At 35.1% G+C, this 18,503-nt stretch overlaps 1 protein-coding gene across 3 annotated transcripts in view; it reads right to left on the reverse strand.

Moving 5' to 3' along the window:
* Window positions 1-18,503, reverse strand: part of LOC149089692 (mitochondrial sodium/calcium exchanger protein-like) — an 85,800-nt gene that overhangs the window by 63,146 nt on the left and 4,151 nt on the right. Inside the window, exon 1 of one of the 3 annotated variants that reach the window (XM_089238260.1) lies at window positions 6,080-6,178. The exons of 1 other annotated variant lie outside the window; for it this stretch is intronic. The gene's annotated coding sequence lies outside the window, so the exon portion shown is untranslated. Of the gene's footprint in view, window positions 1-6,079; window positions 6,364-18,503 lie in introns of those variants that run through there. One more of the 3 variants, XM_089238112.1, reaches the window with a different exon arrangement.

An 18,503-nucleotide genomic window follows, 5' to 3' on the forward strand; every position in this document is an offset into this window, starting at 1 on the left:
AATTGAATTTATGGATTTTTTTTATTTTTTCATGTCTCTAATGCATTATATTCTGGCCAATCCAGATGTCAGAATCTGTTTTGGAAGAAAAAGTAAAAAAAGAGCTGTTGAAGATGACAAACTGCTTAAAGCAGCGTTTCTCATCCTATGGTCCGCGACTGTTGCGTAGGTGGTCCACAGGCAGATTTGATAAAATTATTCACGTGTTGCAATTGATATCCAGACCTTGAAAAATCACAAAAAAAATTTAGGCTTGAGAAAAATTTTTTAAGGAGCCCAAAAAAAAAGTTTTTTTCAAAGAAAAACAACAAAATAATATTTCTATAAACGTTTCCAGGATATACACCGGTCCCCTTCCATGTAAATAAATACGCTGATGTGAATTCTAAAAACGTCCTCTATTGCCTTGACTCCGATTTAGTGACCACTTATAGAAAATTTTAGGCGCCAATCCCAATTTTTCCACAGTCCTGGTAATATCAATATAAGTTCAAATAAAATTATACTTTCACATACTTATAGGTTCACTATTACATCATCGAGGAGGAGAATGCAGGAAATGGTGATCTTAAATATGAGATATCACTAAATTTTGCGGGGGGAAAAAATTCAATTCGTTGCTTTAAATTAAATTTGCTAATTACTGCTAAAATTGCTGAAGGGTGTGGAAATGAAGGACTGGTGCAAATCGCAGTAAACAAAAAATGTATTTCAGGAAAAAAAAATATTCAAATGATCTGATGACCATATTTCATTGAGAAAAATGAAATTCCGTCAACTGCGATTTTATATAATAATCCGTAAAATATACGGGACATCACCAATTGTCATCAAAAACCTTGTCAGAATTAGGCACAATCACCAATCGTTATTAAAATTCCAGAGGTAAAACAGATTTATTTATCGCTGATACGTCAAAGAGATTGTCCAAATATTTTGTCAAAAGTTTGTACGCGCAGGGATTAAGGTTGTTAGCCTCTATCATAAACAGTTATGTTTAATTTTTTTTAAATAGGTCAAGACTTCTGGACCCCACCCTGTATTTTTCATACTTAAAAAGGTTTTGAAAACGTCAACCTCTTATATGTAATGACACCCTGGTTGCAATGACCGGTCAATTTTTTCACGGAATCTTCGATGTCGTTATAACCGAGTTTGACTGCATACAAATATAATGGCCACAATAGATAGAATGCCCAAGGAGGTGGCTGAAAAAGATGCCCATAAAAGGTATGGAAGTCGAATATATATCTAAACTACAGGGTGGTGCAAAATGAACGTTATGGTTTATATGTTTTATAACTTTTTTTTATTTAATATTGCATTTTTTTTCTTTTGCTTCAGAATTGTGTAAAAGAAGGCTTGGGGAATTTGAAATGGAACAGGCACCACGGCCCATACTGCAAGGGACACAATGGTTCTGTTACGGGAGATCTTCGGCGAACACATTATTTCGCGTAGGAGTGATTTCAATTGGCCGTCGCGGTCGCCGGATTTGACCGCTTCAGACTTTTTTCTTTGGGGCTATTTGAAAGATAGAGTATACGTCAATAAGCCACAGACTATACCTGAACTTAAAAACAATATTCGCAATGAAATCCATGCCATAACCCCTAAAATTTTGTGAAAAGTCATGCAACATGTGTTGGAAAGAGCACGACTTTGTGAAGTGGAAAATGGGTGACACCTGTGTGTGCGAGACGTACTTTTTCACGTTTAAGTTAACAATATTCTGCATTCATATGCTGTATTTTCACAAAATATAGTATTAACAATTTATTCAAAAATAAAAAAGTTATAAAGCATTTAAACCATAACGTTCATTTTGCACCACCCTGTATATAAACACCCCAATAAGGACAATAAAAAACCAATATTTATGATAAAATACAAATATACTGCCCATAAAAACTATGGTTGCCTCAACTAAGTATGGATCGTATTTCTTTTTAGGGGCCGTTCAAGTATTACGTCAACAAATTTCAAGCCATTTTTGATCCCCTCCGTCCCCCGGGTCAGCAAACGTCAACAAAATTTCGTCAGCACTGCCCCCTACCTCCTAACGCATATTGGTGGGATCAGAAACGTACACGGGAGAGGGGAGGCATAGGAGCTCCTATGCCTCCCCCCCCCCCACCAGACAAAAAAATATATTTTTTAATGTAAAAAACATTTTTTTTTTTAAATTAAAATTTCGAAAGAAAATTTATGTTATTATAATCTATTTCTGTCAATTTCAATGCTGTTTGAAGGGTAAGAACTCAAATTTTCTCTTTAAGAAATTCATTGCGATTCACCCTTTAAGCCATAAATGGTAAACCCTTGACCCGCGGACCAAATGTGGCCCTGAAGGTTAGCTGATGTGGCTTGCCCCCCTCAAACCTAATTTTGTAAAAATGAACTAAGCTGCACATTTACAAATCGCTTAAATGATCCGTGGCACAATTCCCGAGCATTTAAGTAGGCGCGTGGCACATTTTCAGATCACTGAAGTAGGCCCGTGGTACATTCAAAGATCACTAAAGTAACCCGGGCACATTTCCAGGTCACTTGAAGAATCCGTGAAACATTTAAAGATAGCTAAAGTGGCTCTGTAAGGGACACTTATCAATAGGGAGAATGTCAGTTCAGGTGTCCACAAACTAGCGAAAAATTTTTGTCGTTTTTGGCGCACCGAATAAGATGTCATCAAGAATATGTCATATTTTCATAAAGGGTGGTTGATAACGTAAGCATCATCCAACCCCCCCCCCTTCTCATCAAAAGTCAGCAATACGGAAACCACCTTCCCCCCCCCCATCGATGATGACGTAATACTTAAATGACCCCTTAAACGTGTCAATTGTGTTAGAATTCACGATCCCCGGAAGTAAGCTATTCCATTTATTCCCAACACCTCTGTTAAAGAAAACACCCTGCGACACCACAACCCTTCCCAATCGATACTGGGTGTCTCCTTGTCGAAGCAGTTGATTGGCGATGCATTAATAACTGACGTTCCATTTTATCCATCCCGCTCGAACGAAAATACTCGGCTAACATGTAGCATTGGTTGACAAGTTTCCGGGAACGTTTCAAATAGATTTTATTCCATCTCGATCACCACGAACAACATGGCCGTTAGTGGATCTTCCTAAACATCGACTTAAAGACAAGATTTCGTATCAAAATTCTGTACTTTCCGATACGTAACTTAGATCTCGTTTCACAGAAATCTCTCGAATACTTCAGCAAAAGAGTAGTTTTCCAGATGTCGTTAGGGGTACGACGTGACCGTCCTTTGAATGTCTTGAATAGAATCCTCCTATTATATTCCTTTCATGGGTCCCTAGAGGTTTTCGGGAATGGTCAGTCGCAGTTGTAGAAGAGGAAAGCGGCGGCGTACTACCAAGTCGGAAACAGGATTACAATAATGGTCAGGAAGCTGCTCATTACAGTCGTCCTGGAAATGGATCCAGGAAAAAAAAAACCTCTAATGGATATAACACATTCACTGATAGCTTCGTAGTCTCGATTGCCTGATAAATATAACTCACGGTGATTTAAAAAGAAAAACATTTTCAGGATTTTCCGCGTACAAACGTGAGTATTTGAATAGTCATTGATATAATTGGGTAATCAGATGAATGTTAGATCAAATTGATGATTGATCAATTATTTATTTATAGAAATAAATGAAGCAGGATGCTTCAGAATGATCAAAATATTTCAATTACAGTCGAATCCCGTTATAACGAACTCTAAGAGACCGGTGAAATCACTTCGTTATAATGAAATTTCGTCATAAAGGAATTCCAGGTTTTTGCCTTATTTCTATAGGGAATTTATCTGGAAGATTAGAAAAGTATTCGTTAAAACGAGATTTTCGCTTTAACGGGTTATTCGTCGAAATGGGATTCGACTGCACTGTGATTTTACACTTTGGAATTTTCGTTAATTATCCCTTGTGCTTTGGCTTGCAGCTTGAAAGACATTATTTAGAACTTTCAAGATTCAAGTATTGTGAGTTCTAAATAATGTCTTTTAAGCTGCAAGTTTTAACTTTATAAAGATATCATTTATCTGTACCAATAGCGTCTTCTATTCCAAAAGCATTTTCTAAATCTTAATAGTAAGCATTAATTAGTTCTTATAAAATGAAACTTGAAATGTCTTTCAGCTTAAAGAGACATTTAGAAGTCGCAAAACCCCGCGATCTTATAGACGTTTAGACATATAGACTTATAGAATTCATAAAACTTCATCTTAAGAACATTTAGAATCCACAAAAATTTTATCTTAGCGACATCATTCAGGACGCATTATGTTTTGGATTTTACATTTCTCAGGATAAAGGCCTTTACATACAACTCTGACGCTACGTGGTCCTACTTCACGTCAGTGACATGGTGAATTCTGTGGGAATTCTGTGACGTGGAAATTTCATTCACACGTCATTCAAGGCGTCACAGAATTCTCAAGAATCAGAATTCCGAATTCAGATTCATAATTCAGAATTCAGATTCATAGTTCAGAAACGGAATTTAGAATTTAGAATCAGAATTCAGAATCAGAATGGGAATGACATTCCCCCGTCACAGAATCTCCACGAATCAGAACTCACAACGTCTCTGACGTGACTCACTAACGTCAGAGTAGTGAGAAGTGGCCTATAGACAAACAAAAGTTGGTCATGATGATCATGAAAGTCATGATGTCCGATCTTAAATATAAATTTCCATAAAAAACTTGGATCTTGGAGACGCCATTCGAAATTGCTTCGGTCATTCATCTGGGACTCGCAATGTATTTGATCACGGAGACATCATGTACGACTAGCGCAATATCTTTTTGATCTTACAAAAATTATTTTAAAAATTCGCAAAACTTTCAACTTGAAAAGACATAATTTAGGATCCGCAATGTGTTTGATCTTGAAACATCATTTAGGAATGGAACTGACAGAATGGAAGTCGTAGTATATATATGTCCGATCTTTAATACATTAGTTAGAATTCTCAAAACTTGGATCTTCAAGATGTCATTTGGATTCGCAATGCCTTTGATCGTAAAAAAATTATTTATAGGACCGCAACGTGTCTGCCATCTTAAAGACATTATTTAAAAATTTCACAAAACTTTGACGTCTTAGACACATCATTAGCCTCTTGGCATAACTCTGTGGAACACGAGAAGTTTTTTCTGTGAACCAAATAAAAAAAAAAACATTATTTGGGACTCGTAAATGTCTTTGATCTTCAAACATCTATTTTTTAAGTAATCGATCTCTTGTGCATGTGATATGTGGCGACTGAAATATACGCCTCTTAAGAGTCGTTTAGTTATGATTTCCAAAGACCATCACAATTGACAATTTTAATGGTATTTCTAATCCCTACACATGACATTCTAAAATGAGAAAATCCTAGGTTTGTGCATGAATATTTCTGGAAACGCGTGCAATTCGTTTTCAACACACACAATATCTTTAAAAATAAAAATGGCCTTAATGCAATGAGAACCTTAATAAAACGTATTAACCTTTTATTATAAACAATTGTTATAACTCTAACATATTCTTTTCTTTTTTTTTTTGTAAAAGCTTCCGTTCCTATAGAATTTTTAAAAAAAAGATAATAACACACCCCCGTAATACTATAAATACGCCTATTTGTCCACTGGGAAAAACAGAAAATACTTTCTAGCTGGTTGATCATGGAACATACAAACTATTTATTATGTATGGCACAAAGCACAGGAAGACTATTCCTTCTTTATTCAATATTTCTTGTCATTGAAAATAGGTGGGTTCCATGTCAACGCCAGAGAGAGGATCGTCCATCATTCCCTGAATGTTTGTAACACTTTATTTGACATTCTTCAAGTTGGGCCAACCTTTACTCAATTGAATGGACCTTTAGAAATGTCTACATACTTTGTTGCCTTTTGTATATATGGATATATACATTTTTTTTTCTCACAACGTTTGTATATATATATATATATATATGTATATTTTCTTTCAATTCACCTCTATAAACGGGATTTCCATTTTTTTTTAAGGGAAATATAATAATAAAATTATATTTATTTCACTTACACTTGTTTCTTGCGTCAATGCTCCATTACATCGACCTTCATTCATACGATATTTTATCGAAATCACAACAGGATGTTCTATTTTCAAGCACTTAAGCCACCGATCAATGGATACAAAAAAGCAAACATCGATTTATCAGTACATTTTCAACCGGATCTTCCCTTGACGTTCATGTTTGAAGAGACACTTGAAGTAGGGTGGGCGTTCGTTTAACAAGAAATTCGGTTAAGAATACAGAGTTCTGGTATGTTCTGCCTACACCTCGTTTCTTTTTTTTGTAGTTTAGCTTCTTTTGTCTGATACTTATTTTTATGTGTCTACAAATAAGTAGATATGCTTCCGAAATTATTATTTTTCCCTACGCTTATCAATGGAGTCTGCCTTTTTTCCCCCTAAATCTTTCCCATGGAGCTTATCATCTTATCTTAATGACCGGTAGGTAAACCTCTTTTGTCTCCGATAGTTCCACTATCAGTGAATAATACTTAAAGTTATCGATGACGGTGTTCAAAGAGAGCAACCGATGTGTGTGTTTGTATTCTTTTAATCTCATGAAAGAAGATTATTATTATTTTTTTTTAACCTCCTGCTATATACTCGTAGTTTGAAGCTCTTAGAAAACTACACACACACAATAGGATTTAACGATGCATCTCAAATGAGTGCCTCATTGTAGGCTTGAATGTTCAGTAAATTTAGATGGATTGTAGTCATAACTTTATCGCGCTTTGTACGTTATAAATCTAGCTATTTTATTTTTCTAGATTTTTACGGTAAACGTGTTTTTTCTACCATTAATATAAGAAGGGCAGGAAATACCATCGTCGTATTCGATAAAATTAATGGTGATATTTTTTAAAATTTTGCTAGTCAATTTATTTTTTAACGCGTTAAGGTTAAAGATATTTCTTATACTTCAAGCCAGTGTTTCCCTACTTTTAATTTCTCAATTACCCACTGGAAATTCTTGAGAGGCGTGCGCATCCTTGGTAATGTCCAAAGGGCATACGTCGCGTAGTCCTAGAAATGCGTACGAAATGTGCGTAACGATTGAAAGGCGTATGGGCGATGCTTATAATGCTTGCTCATCATAAATACTTAGGATGCTGACTTGCCGGCAATAAATACTTAACATGCCTTAATACAGTGGTTCTCAACCGGTGCTCCGCTGCGGCTCGAGGAAAATAAAATAAATCAGTAAATTTGGTAGATGAATAAAAAAGGTCTACAGGGATCCGCCATAAAAATTACATGCAAAAAGGGCTCCTGGAGTCAACCAAGGCACCGCCACAGAAATTATATACTGAAAAGGGCTCCGCGAGTAAATAAAGGTTGAGAAACGCTGCCGTAATAGATACTAAAGATGGTTGGGTTGTCACCAAATGAATACAGAGGCTGTATGCTCATCCCCAATACTTAAGATGCTTGCTCACCCCAACAAATTCTACAAATTCTTAGATCATCCTTAATAAATATTAAGGAAATTATTATTTAAAATAAATACTAAGGATGCATGCTCCCCCCCCCCCCACACACACACACACACACAATAAATACTAAGGATACAAGCTCACCCCAATAGATATCAAAGTTGCTTCTACACAGGTTCACTTGCCGTGCTCTTGCTCTCATTCCATAGACACAAAATTAAATGTAGTTGTATTATATATATATGTCTCACTCTCTTTTTTTTCTTTTCTTCCCATTCCCACGCGCAATACAATCTAGTTCCCACCACAATTGGTTGTACGAAATCAAAGAGACTTGACGTAAGCTCCTTTGTTCAATCCATCGTTGTCGGAGCCTCCCAAGTTTTGCCGATCGTCTAATTCGTATTGCTTAGCTCGCGATGAAATATTTTGTGGCAGGCATACACTCGTGGATGGGAAATCTCAGCAAACCACCCAAGGACAACGCATAGCTTGCGCATGTAGACGCATCTGAAAGATGCACAACCCCCACGCCCCTCCCCAATAAATACTTAGAATGCTTGTTCACCCCTTAGACATGCCGACATGCTCTTGTTACCCCAAAAAAAATACTAGGTATGCGTATCCCCTCATGAATGCGAAGAAGGCGCGCCTGCCCCTAGAAATTCGTAGAACACATACTGACCCGCAGAAATGCGTAGGGAGCTGGCTCATAAGTTTCATAATTGTCCAAGGGCAGTTAAGGCGTTAGACAGCTCAGATCACGCCAACTTTAATTATAAACACACTGCAAATCCGTTTTTAGATGAAAATCCTAAATGAACATCCTTTAGGGTCCTGTCAGTTAGTCCATGGGACTAAACAGTTTGTGATAAATTATTCCTGTCACAACAACATCATGTATATCAGTAGAAATGTAAGAAGTAAGTAATGGGAGAAGAAAATTCCCAATATATTGTACACAACGATTGAATTCTATTCAAACTAACGTTTCTGGATCAGATCTGATTCTTTTTTTTCTCCGTGAGAGCACTCTAGTATTTTTCCGGACGTTCAATACCTATCTCGGAAACTAAACCAGTGTTGGAGGAACAATATAAGGCCAGAGTAAATGAAATTTAATAGAAAAAATAATACTAAAACAAAAAACTTTTTATACACATAAAAAGTGATATTGCTGATTTTTTTTTTCCAACAGAAAAAAATGAGGGAAAAAAACCATAAATCTTTCAGGAAACAAATTTTACAATGTACACGACACGGGAAATAAAATCATATTGAAAAAAAAAAAAGGAAGATGTAATAGGAATACGTTTACGTTGATATCTTTCGGAATAAAATTTTAAAGGTACAGCCCATGTACGGAACAAACGAAATCTAATTTTACCAATAATATCTGAAGGATAAGAAAGTCGTATCATTCTTTTTCACTTCAACAAGGAATGACGTATAAAAAGAATGCCGTAAGAACAATCCCTTCACGGTTGAGATTCTTCAAAAATGCAGTACATAATAAGAGAACGAAACAATTTAGAAATAGGCCGGAATATAAAGACAGAGGAAAGGCTTTTGTATGTGGGGGAATCTTTTCTCTTCTCTTCTCTTTATCCATCATCATTCGTTCGGAAGAATGTACAAAAAAGAAAATAATAATAATAAAATACAAGTTGCACAAGGTTCAGCCATAAAAATCTTACGTTTGTCCTCCATTGGTTTAATACTGATTGACGGCGCAAGAAACGTCAGGAATAAATTCTTTTTTTACTTGCTTTTTTATTTTCCCTTACACAGCTCCGAGAAATTCTAAGAAAACAAACGAAAGTAAGAAAGATTCTATGTCTATAAGGTTATATAACTTCCAGGATCAGATATCACGGAATCCAGATGAAAGAGATGAACCAGAATGAAGAAGAAAAACAATAAAAAACTACTCTTCAAAGACTTGTGATTGGTGAAATCGACGTCCGAAATGGATTCCTAGAAACGCGATATTTTTAGTACATTGTAACCCCGTTTATACGACTTTCACATTTATATGACGTTAGGTCCTGGAGAGTCCGGATTAGGGCTGGACAAATGACCGAATGTCCTGTTTCAGTCACATGCCCGACGCGGGCCCGTAAAAAAACCAAAAAACTCGAAATCTTTTGTGTTTTTATTAAGATTATGAGGTGATGCAAGTGTTTCTTCGGTATCTCTTCTTTTTGACATTTGAAATGAAGGCCTTTAACTTTCTGCAGTCCAGAGGTTTTTTTGGCACTACGTTATAGCGGCTTCCCCTCAGTGAGAGAGATCCCTGAATGTTTGTCCCTTTGAATTTTTTGTATAGCTTATAAATTTTGCTAAGAAGGCGAATTCAAAGGGGTCCTCCTTGATCGTAAGGGGCTATTATAACAATGAAGTACCGTTATTTCTTGATAGGGCCGCAAAGAGTAGACGACTACTTTTATTTTACTGAAATTATCATGAGGCCGGGATTAGTCATTTGGCGGCTCGCCGCAATAACTGTATGGATGCGTAATTAGGCAAATATGGGTTGCTATGGCACGTAGCATGTCAAGAAGTTCACTAGGGAAAAGGGGTGCTAGTAAAATTAATGTCATGTGTGTGTGTGTGTGTGTGTGTACAAAATGGGCAATCTATTTACCTTTTTTCAATTGAACTATGATTCCATAACCGGTTGAGACGAAAAAGGCTTGAGTTAGGACTTCCTAGACGCACTGTGCAATAAGGTTTGTTGACGGTAGCTCCTAAATTACTGGTATTTAGGAGCTCTTAGTTACAATTATTTAATTCCCAGCTTTGACTTTGTTAGGCACTTGCTATGGATTGTGTAGTCAATATTCATTTTATATCTATTTTATTTTTACGATTCCTAATATTTTGTGGCCTGGTGCTGCTGCGTCCTTCGCATCTGCATAAGTCTGGTACTGGAATGTAAATAGGCGACTACTAATAAACCCGACATGCACCTCGTCCATATTCCTTTGTGGAACTTCTAACGAATTGGTACACGTTGGAATGTACTTTTCAGACCACAGCGCAGAAAATTACAGCTGACTGATTTTAGATTTTCTATTACAGCTGTATAAATTTTATGAGAATCAGCACTGATATTTAAATTTTGCTCTGAATTTGATAGGTGTCATGACGGGGGGGACGATAGAAAAAAATTCTGACAAGGAGTGGCAAGATAAATAAAATTGGAAATCCTGTGTTGGGGTTTTGATCATATGAACATTCACAGTAGTAATAAAGCAGATTCAGGTGATGATTTATATTAAAAATTTGTGTATTCCGTATGAATAGTTTTTTAAGAGTATTTTGTGTGAATAAATGCTATACGTGAATCTATTTTGCATGTTCTTTTTAACAGAGATAATTGATTTTTACAATGAAATAAGTAAATCAAGTTATAATATTTAGTAATATTTCTCGGGAATGCAAAATATTGATTTGGGCATGTATTATTTCAATTCCACATGTCCGACCAGGCATGTTTTTTTGGAGATCTGGACAGCCCTCTTCCGGATTAGAGAGGTCCTTCTGTATTAAAAAAATAATGTCGGTATTTCTTCTCAAGTATGATTTTTATGTAAAAACAAATGAAATGCAATTAAAACTTTAGACGTATTGTAGTGGTCCTACCAGGACCACTACAATACGTACCTCCCCTTCTTTGAGGTCTATAGGTGTGAAGGACTTTTCAAATAAGTTTCTGTTACGAGATTCTTGCATTTCTACAACGCTTTTGAATCGGGCGTTTAAAAAAGGGGGGTTCTTATAAAAGGGGTTACACTGTTCTCTATAAACTAATATCTTTGTTTCTTATAAGAAGTAGAACAAAGAAAAATATCAGTTATTTTATATGAGTTTTCTTAACTTTTCCTCTTCTAGTGCAAACATGAAAGAAAAAATTGAGTCACAAAGACTTTTCTTATAGTGTCAGGTCTCAAAGCCTCTTATAACATTCGCAAGAGTTTCTTTTTTGATTTAAGAGAGATTCGTTTCTTGTTCTTTTACCATTTGATGGCTTTTGGTAAAAGAAAAATATACGTTTCTCATACGTGTGGGTTGCATTCCTGTGTATCACATCATCTATTTTTTCATATACTGTTGTTGTTGTGTTGTCATTATTATTATTATTCCATCTACAGCTGTTCATAAGCACGTACTTTGGATAATGTTGTTTTTATTTCTACTTTGAACGTATATGCGTGTAAGTAAATTTTTCCCAAACTCCTCCCTCGTACCTCCATAAAATGTACGGGGTTTGCAACGTGATAGAAAGGGAGAGAGAGACGTAGAAGAAACGACGAACAATCGGTGATTTGTCATTCTCACATATTTTATTATTATTTCAAAATGAAGATGACATTCGCGCATGATATTTTTCCCACGAGTCCGTATAACCAAACTTTTCATCTTTTTTTTTCATTTTTCTGCTCTTTTCGGCAGAAGAATAAAAGGCTCTCTTTTCTTTTGAAAACATAATTATAAGTCAAGATATAACATATATTCATTGTATTATTATTGTATAATGTGTTCAGCCGATATAAATTCGTCGATTTATAACGGATATTCGAAGTTGTTTATGTGAGTTTTTCGTGTAGCATATGTTTACAGAACCTTTGATTTATCCGACATGACGCTTACGTTTTCAATTCCTTGACAGTACAATTTATTTCAGAAAAATGTAGAAGAAAAATTAAAAAAAAAAAAACATTTTTGTATATTGTTGTGAATTATACCAATAAAAAAAATAAATTCACAATTAGGGCTTCATAAAAAATAAAATGTTTTTTTTTAAATTATTATTATATATATATAAACAGTATTTAAAATATACCATATTTCAATGTGTATAAGAAACCCCTTTTTTTCAAATATTTGACCCCAAGAATAGGGGAGGTTTCTTATACATGGATAATATTATAGATATATCTCCTCAACATTTTTCCAAATTTTAAGCCAAAAAAGGGGGGTCCTTATACACATTAAAATCCGGTAACCACCAAATAACAAATATAAAAAAAATTTTGTTGTCCGTACTGGACTCGGGCGTCACTATCAAGGGGGTTAAAAACACAATTTTAAAGACTTGAGGTATCTACATTAATTTCCTTTAACATGAAATCTACAATAAGTGTGTGTTTGCTATCATCATCATCGTATAAAATCTAAATAGCAACACCTAATTCAAATGCCTTTCAACAATTCTTAATTGGTGCTAAGTAACAAGCTTTCTCTAACAAATATTTCATTTTTAGAATACAAAAAAAAACTCGAATTAAATAAATAAATGAAGAAAAATTTCACGACTTATGGTCTATTTCGAATTTGGAAATGCTTATTAAATATTCCCAGACAACGAAATATTTGGCTTCTGAAATTTTCGAAACCAGTTACAATGGCGTCTTAACGGGTAGGCCAATGACACCTAAGCCAGAGCCTTAATCAAACAGGGACCCTAAATTGAAGGTTTTCACTAATTCTGAAATTTTTTCCATCATGAATTCTGAGTTTCTAAAAGATTTCTATAGAACTCTCTCTTCTCCGATTAATTTCCATTATTTCTTCCACCAATTCTCCAATTATTTCTCTCATTATTTTTCAGTTATTTTTTAATTATTTTTTCCGTTATTTCTCTCATTAATTTTCAATTATTTCTCTCATCAATTGTCAATCATTTTTTTTTTATAAATTCCAGCATTAGTTTTCATTAATTCTGAAAATGTTTTCATTAGTTTTGGAATTATGTATTTCTCTTATTAATTTCGAATTCTCATCAATTGTGAATTGTTATTATTTTTTGATGTGTTCATATTTGTTGTATAGGTATTTTTCAGCATTCCTGTGCATTCTGCGATAATGTTATGCTTTTTTTTCGATGCCGACTTTTTCCTAAAAATCCAAAAATATACAAAAACCTTAGCCTCAAGACGGCCCTAGAAAATGTCTTTGTCGAGGAATCAGAAATCCTTAAAGGGCCCCTGAAACCGGTGGAGCAACAAATCCGTTTGTCGCCGGATTATAACGAGATTGTACGTGAAAACGGACAGTTACGACATTCTAATTGTCATCTTTGATAACGGCACCCAAGCTGTGAAACGTGCATTCATTTTCTTGGGTTATTTGTCTTTGAACTTTGTTTTTAATTTAAAATGTACTAATATAACATGAACGTCGAATTTTATCCAAAAAGGGTGCCTGTGTTTACGCCGCTGGAGTGTAGAAATAAATTCTGCTGTGGTTGTTAATGCATGGCACTCGAATTTGTGAGTTCTCCAATAACTCGGACGTATTGTATTTTAAGATGAAATTAATGTCCAAGAATTTCAGTGAAGTGAGAGTTGAAAGAGTACTGGAGTATATTAGCTGAGTAGAGAGAATCGATCACATGCATAACGACATGTTAATGTCAGTCACATTGAAATATCATCGTATATCTGACCGGCTATATCAGTAACGATTCGAGGCTGAATACTTAAGATTATCGAGTACAAGAAGTTGATAGTAATCTACATTCTCATCATCTTACTTAGTTACTTTAACGGACAGCTAAGGAAAAGAAAAATGCATAAATATTTGCACATCATGCTGAATACGTAATCCCTTCGGCCTAACTAATGTCTATAATAACAATAATTATATTAATGATTGATCATTTCCCTCTTCATGAGTCCATCGTGTGACTCCCTCATTGGATACTCTGATAATGCTGACGGTAATTAACACAACATCCACTCAATTAAAACTGACAATTTATGGCGCTCAAACAAATTACGTTTTGAACGAAACAACTTCAACTACTAGTATTTATAATTTCTTTACTGATAGACAAGAATAGATGTTGTAAAGCAGGGGTGTGCAAGGTCTGCTTCCCCCCCCCCCCCCAAAGGCTTTCATACGGCCCGTCAATTCTGGATGAAAATGATCAATTCACATGAAACATGGTATACAGTCTGTCCCAAATAGTTTGCTCAGCAGATATCTCTGCAACCGTTGACTTCAGAAACATACTTTCAATTACAAAAAAAGTTTTCAAATGACGTGCAGGTGCACGAAATACCATAATATTTCTGAGAGCTCAGTACGCATTAAAAAATAAAGAAGTTAACTTTATATACAGTCCCCGTGTGCTAAAACTTCCAATTATTGGAATGTAGATCCCGTAAGATTCCATATATTTTAAAATGCAATATTCATCGAGACATTAAATACAGTAAAGACTCTCTTTTGTGGACACCGACAGGACAAAAAATTCGTCGGTAAACGAGGGGTGACCGTTAATCGGGGGTTTGAAATGCACACTTTTATCATAAAAGGGGAAATTGTTATTTGGGCGTAGAGAGGGGTGACCTCATCTGAGGTGTGTCCGTTAAGAGGGGTTTTACTGTATATAAAATTACTATATGAATCGGCAAGTCTTCATTAGCTCAAAAGTTGCCATTTTTAGGAACTGTACATACATAGAATGAACTGAGCCATTTTATTTTTATTTTTTCACAATAAATAGCAATTACATTTTTCAACAATTTTTTAGACAATTACAGAATTTTCCGAAATTTATATTTAATTTGTTTCGCAATTTGTGAACTGCTACTTTAATTATTGGCGATAAATGCTCAGTACTTCAAAGTCGAATATCTCCGCTAATATTGCATTTGAGAGAATATGCAACTTTTTGTACATGACTTCTCTCAAAGCCGCATTTACATTCTACTAGTTAGAAGTTTTGTCACACAGAGCCTACATAAAAAGTAAATTTTTCTATTTTTTTATGTGTACGACCTCTGGAAATTTACACAATTTGAGTAACCGTACATTATTTGAAAACTTTTTGTAATTGAAAGTATCTTTCTAAAGTCAATGGTTGCAGAGATATCCACTGTGCAAACAATATGGGACAGCCTATATAGGCTGATACGATACTAGGCTGGCCATATTTCTTCAAGAAAAATCGGTATCCCTACTTTGGAAATTCCGCGAAGTAACAATTATCACCAAATACGTTGCAAAAAGTAAGCATGTTCGCTGTTCCACATCGAAAAATACCAATTTCAAGAAATGAAGCGCTACTGTTAATCGCAGTGGGATTAATATGTAATTCACGGAAAAGGAGTTTAGTTTGACGAATATGTGACATGAAAATTTATATGACTATAATTCATGAGTCATTAAAATAATTTCGGTGAAGAATAAAAATTCAAGAGTAAGCTTTGTTTCAATACAGGAAAAACGGGAAATTTTACAAAAATGTCGGGAGTGCGAAAATAACATAAAAATACGGGAATGGTCCATAAAATATGAGTTATATGATAAGCCCGATAAAAACAAATTTTTGACCCGCTAGCGGTAAAACATCCCAAATATGACCCACGGGCAAAAAACATCTTGGGTACCGCCTGTTGTAAGTCCCCTATGAAGGGGCCACTTTCCTGTAAGTTATTTTTTTCCCTCTAATATTTCACCTCTATCAAAAAGGGCCACCTCTTCAATGGGGTAATTATCTATGGCAACGTCTCTCAAAGTGCGCATCTCCAAACTTTGTGAGGAGCGTCATGGCGTGCAGGCATTATTGATGTTTTCCTGTTCTCAATACTTTGAAGTCAGTAGCGGATTAAAGTTAGCTGAGGCCTCGGGCGAAAAGAAAATATTGTGCCCCTTAAATTAGAAAAAAGTGGGGGTTTTGTTTTTTCGGGGCTCCGAACGCGCCTTGTGCGAATGTCGTTAAATCCGCCACCGTTTAAAGTGGTTCTTTTATGAATGCATAATATCTACTGGGTTTCCGCGGGTGCACTAGGACTGAGGTAAGGGAGCCGTAGGTCTCAAAAGTTCGAGAAACACTGAAAATTTCTATGAAATGAATTTAATACAGCTCTAGCATAAAATTATAACTTTATTCCATCTTTTCTGCACAATTTTTAATTTTTTGATAATAAATTCCCTCCACACACGTTTATCAATAAATAGTCAGCGCGAATATAAGAATACTTATACCCGCGGCTTCGCTCGCGGAATCTCTAAATTCAAAAATTCCCTCTTGTGATCCTTTCATGGGGTTGAATTCGGAAAAATCCTTTTTAGTGAGAACTACATAATAAAATAGAACTATTGACTCAATTTCAAATTTGTAGCTGCCAGCGTTTCTCTATATAAAATTGAACCGCCCCCCCCCCCTCCCTTCTTATGACCCTTTTTTGTATTAGATTTCGAAAAATTATTTCTTAGCGAGTCTCTACACCACAAAGTGAAATTACTGACCGAATTCCATATTTAAAGTTTCAACGGTTCTGGGGCGACGAGGATTTCTATACATAACTTTGAACCCCCCCCCCCTATCACCCCTTTAGGGGTCGAATTTTTAAAAATCCCTTCTAAGTGAACTTCCACATCATAAAATAAAACTACTGTCAAAATTTCATATTTATAGCTTCAGTGGTTTCGGCTCGGCGATGATGAATCAGTCAGGACAAATCATTTTGTATACAGGGTGCATAGGAAACAGGAGGTATAGCATTTTACTGGCGAACCGTTGATCCTAAAGATACACTTCCAGGTAGAAAAAGTTTCCAAATAACGTGTAGTATTCAGATATGTCATTCATTTTTCAAGGGGTTTGTGTAGTTATAAATGCAGGTAAAACGGTTTTTCTGCATTTAGAGCTGTTCCCCCCCCCCCCAAATTTCCTCCGTTTTTCAAATTCGAATATCTGAGTGAACATTGCACTCAGAAACATTGATTTTTTTTCTGTTTTTTGTTGGCATCAGGAGAGACATGGCAACAACTTTCTAATCGGGTTGTGGGGTACACGGGGATTGTATAAAAAGTTAATTTTTTTATTTTAATAACTTGTTGAAATTGTTAGTTGAAACAATATTTTTCCAGTATTATTAATTTCATATAAATGCTTAATATTCATATTTTTCTACATATGGTTCTTTCTATTTTATCCATTTATAATAAGTTTAAAATATTTCATTTTAATATCAGAAGAGAATCTTTCTCTTTAAAATTGTGAAAATTTTTGGCACCAATACTGATTTTGTAGTTGCTATGGCATTTTTATGGGCATCTTTTTCTCAGCCACCTCGTTGGGCATTTTGCCTGTTGTGGCGTTGTATTTGTATTTGTATTGTTTGTAACTATACAACCCCTTGATGAATGGCATATCTTAGTACTACACGTTATTTGAAAACTCTTTCCTAATAAGAAGTATACCTCTATGGTCAGCAGTAAAATGCCCCCAATTTGCTATGCACCCTGCATATAGATAATATGAAGGAACAGTAACGCCTAAGTTACAGTAAAATTCAAGGACATTATCGTTTGACTTTTCAGAAAAATAATATTTGAACACCGAAAGAATAGAGACATCATGTTCAAATATTTTCTTTTCTCACATCGTGTGTACTATTTCTGTAAAGAGACAAACAACATTCTTAATTCGACTTCAAAATTCTTATCGAACGCCTTGTAATCAAATAATTGTCTAATTTATATCACCCAGTTCAATTCAATGCAATCATCCCAATGTTTTTCGCTATCAAAACTTCGTAGCTCAATTGAAAAGTTAATCTTCATTATCCATTTTTTCTCGTTGCATATTTGCATCGTTTTTATTAATTACGATACGGAATAAATCGAGGGAGAATTTCAACACTTCCAAATGATATTTACCTTCCGCACTCGACGTTGACGTTTGTTTGCTTTAGCTTTGACACTATTCATTCACGGTTTAAGAGCATTTAGTATAACACCCACAAGCAAATAACGTGAATTACGGGCTTTGTTATCGCTACAAGAAACTTCGAAAGATATATAACGTTTCTTTTGGCAAGGAATTATACTAATATTGCGTGTAATTTTTATATTTCCCAGTCTTATCAGAGTTGCAATGCGAGGGAATAATTCGAGGTTATTTTTAAACATTTGATAACTGAAAAGCTTACTACAGTATTAGAGAGATAAGTAAATATCAATTGTTATAT

This window comes from Pholcus phalangioides, unplaced genomic scaffold, assembly GCF_987345545.1.
Source record: "Pholcus phalangioides strain wild (caught in Gottingen) unplaced genomic scaffold, Ppha-v1.0 ptg000001l_1, whole genome shotgun sequence".
In the NCBI taxonomy this organism is placed as follows: domain Eukaryota; kingdom Metazoa; phylum Arthropoda; class Arachnida; order Araneae; family Pholcidae; genus Pholcus; species Pholcus phalangioides.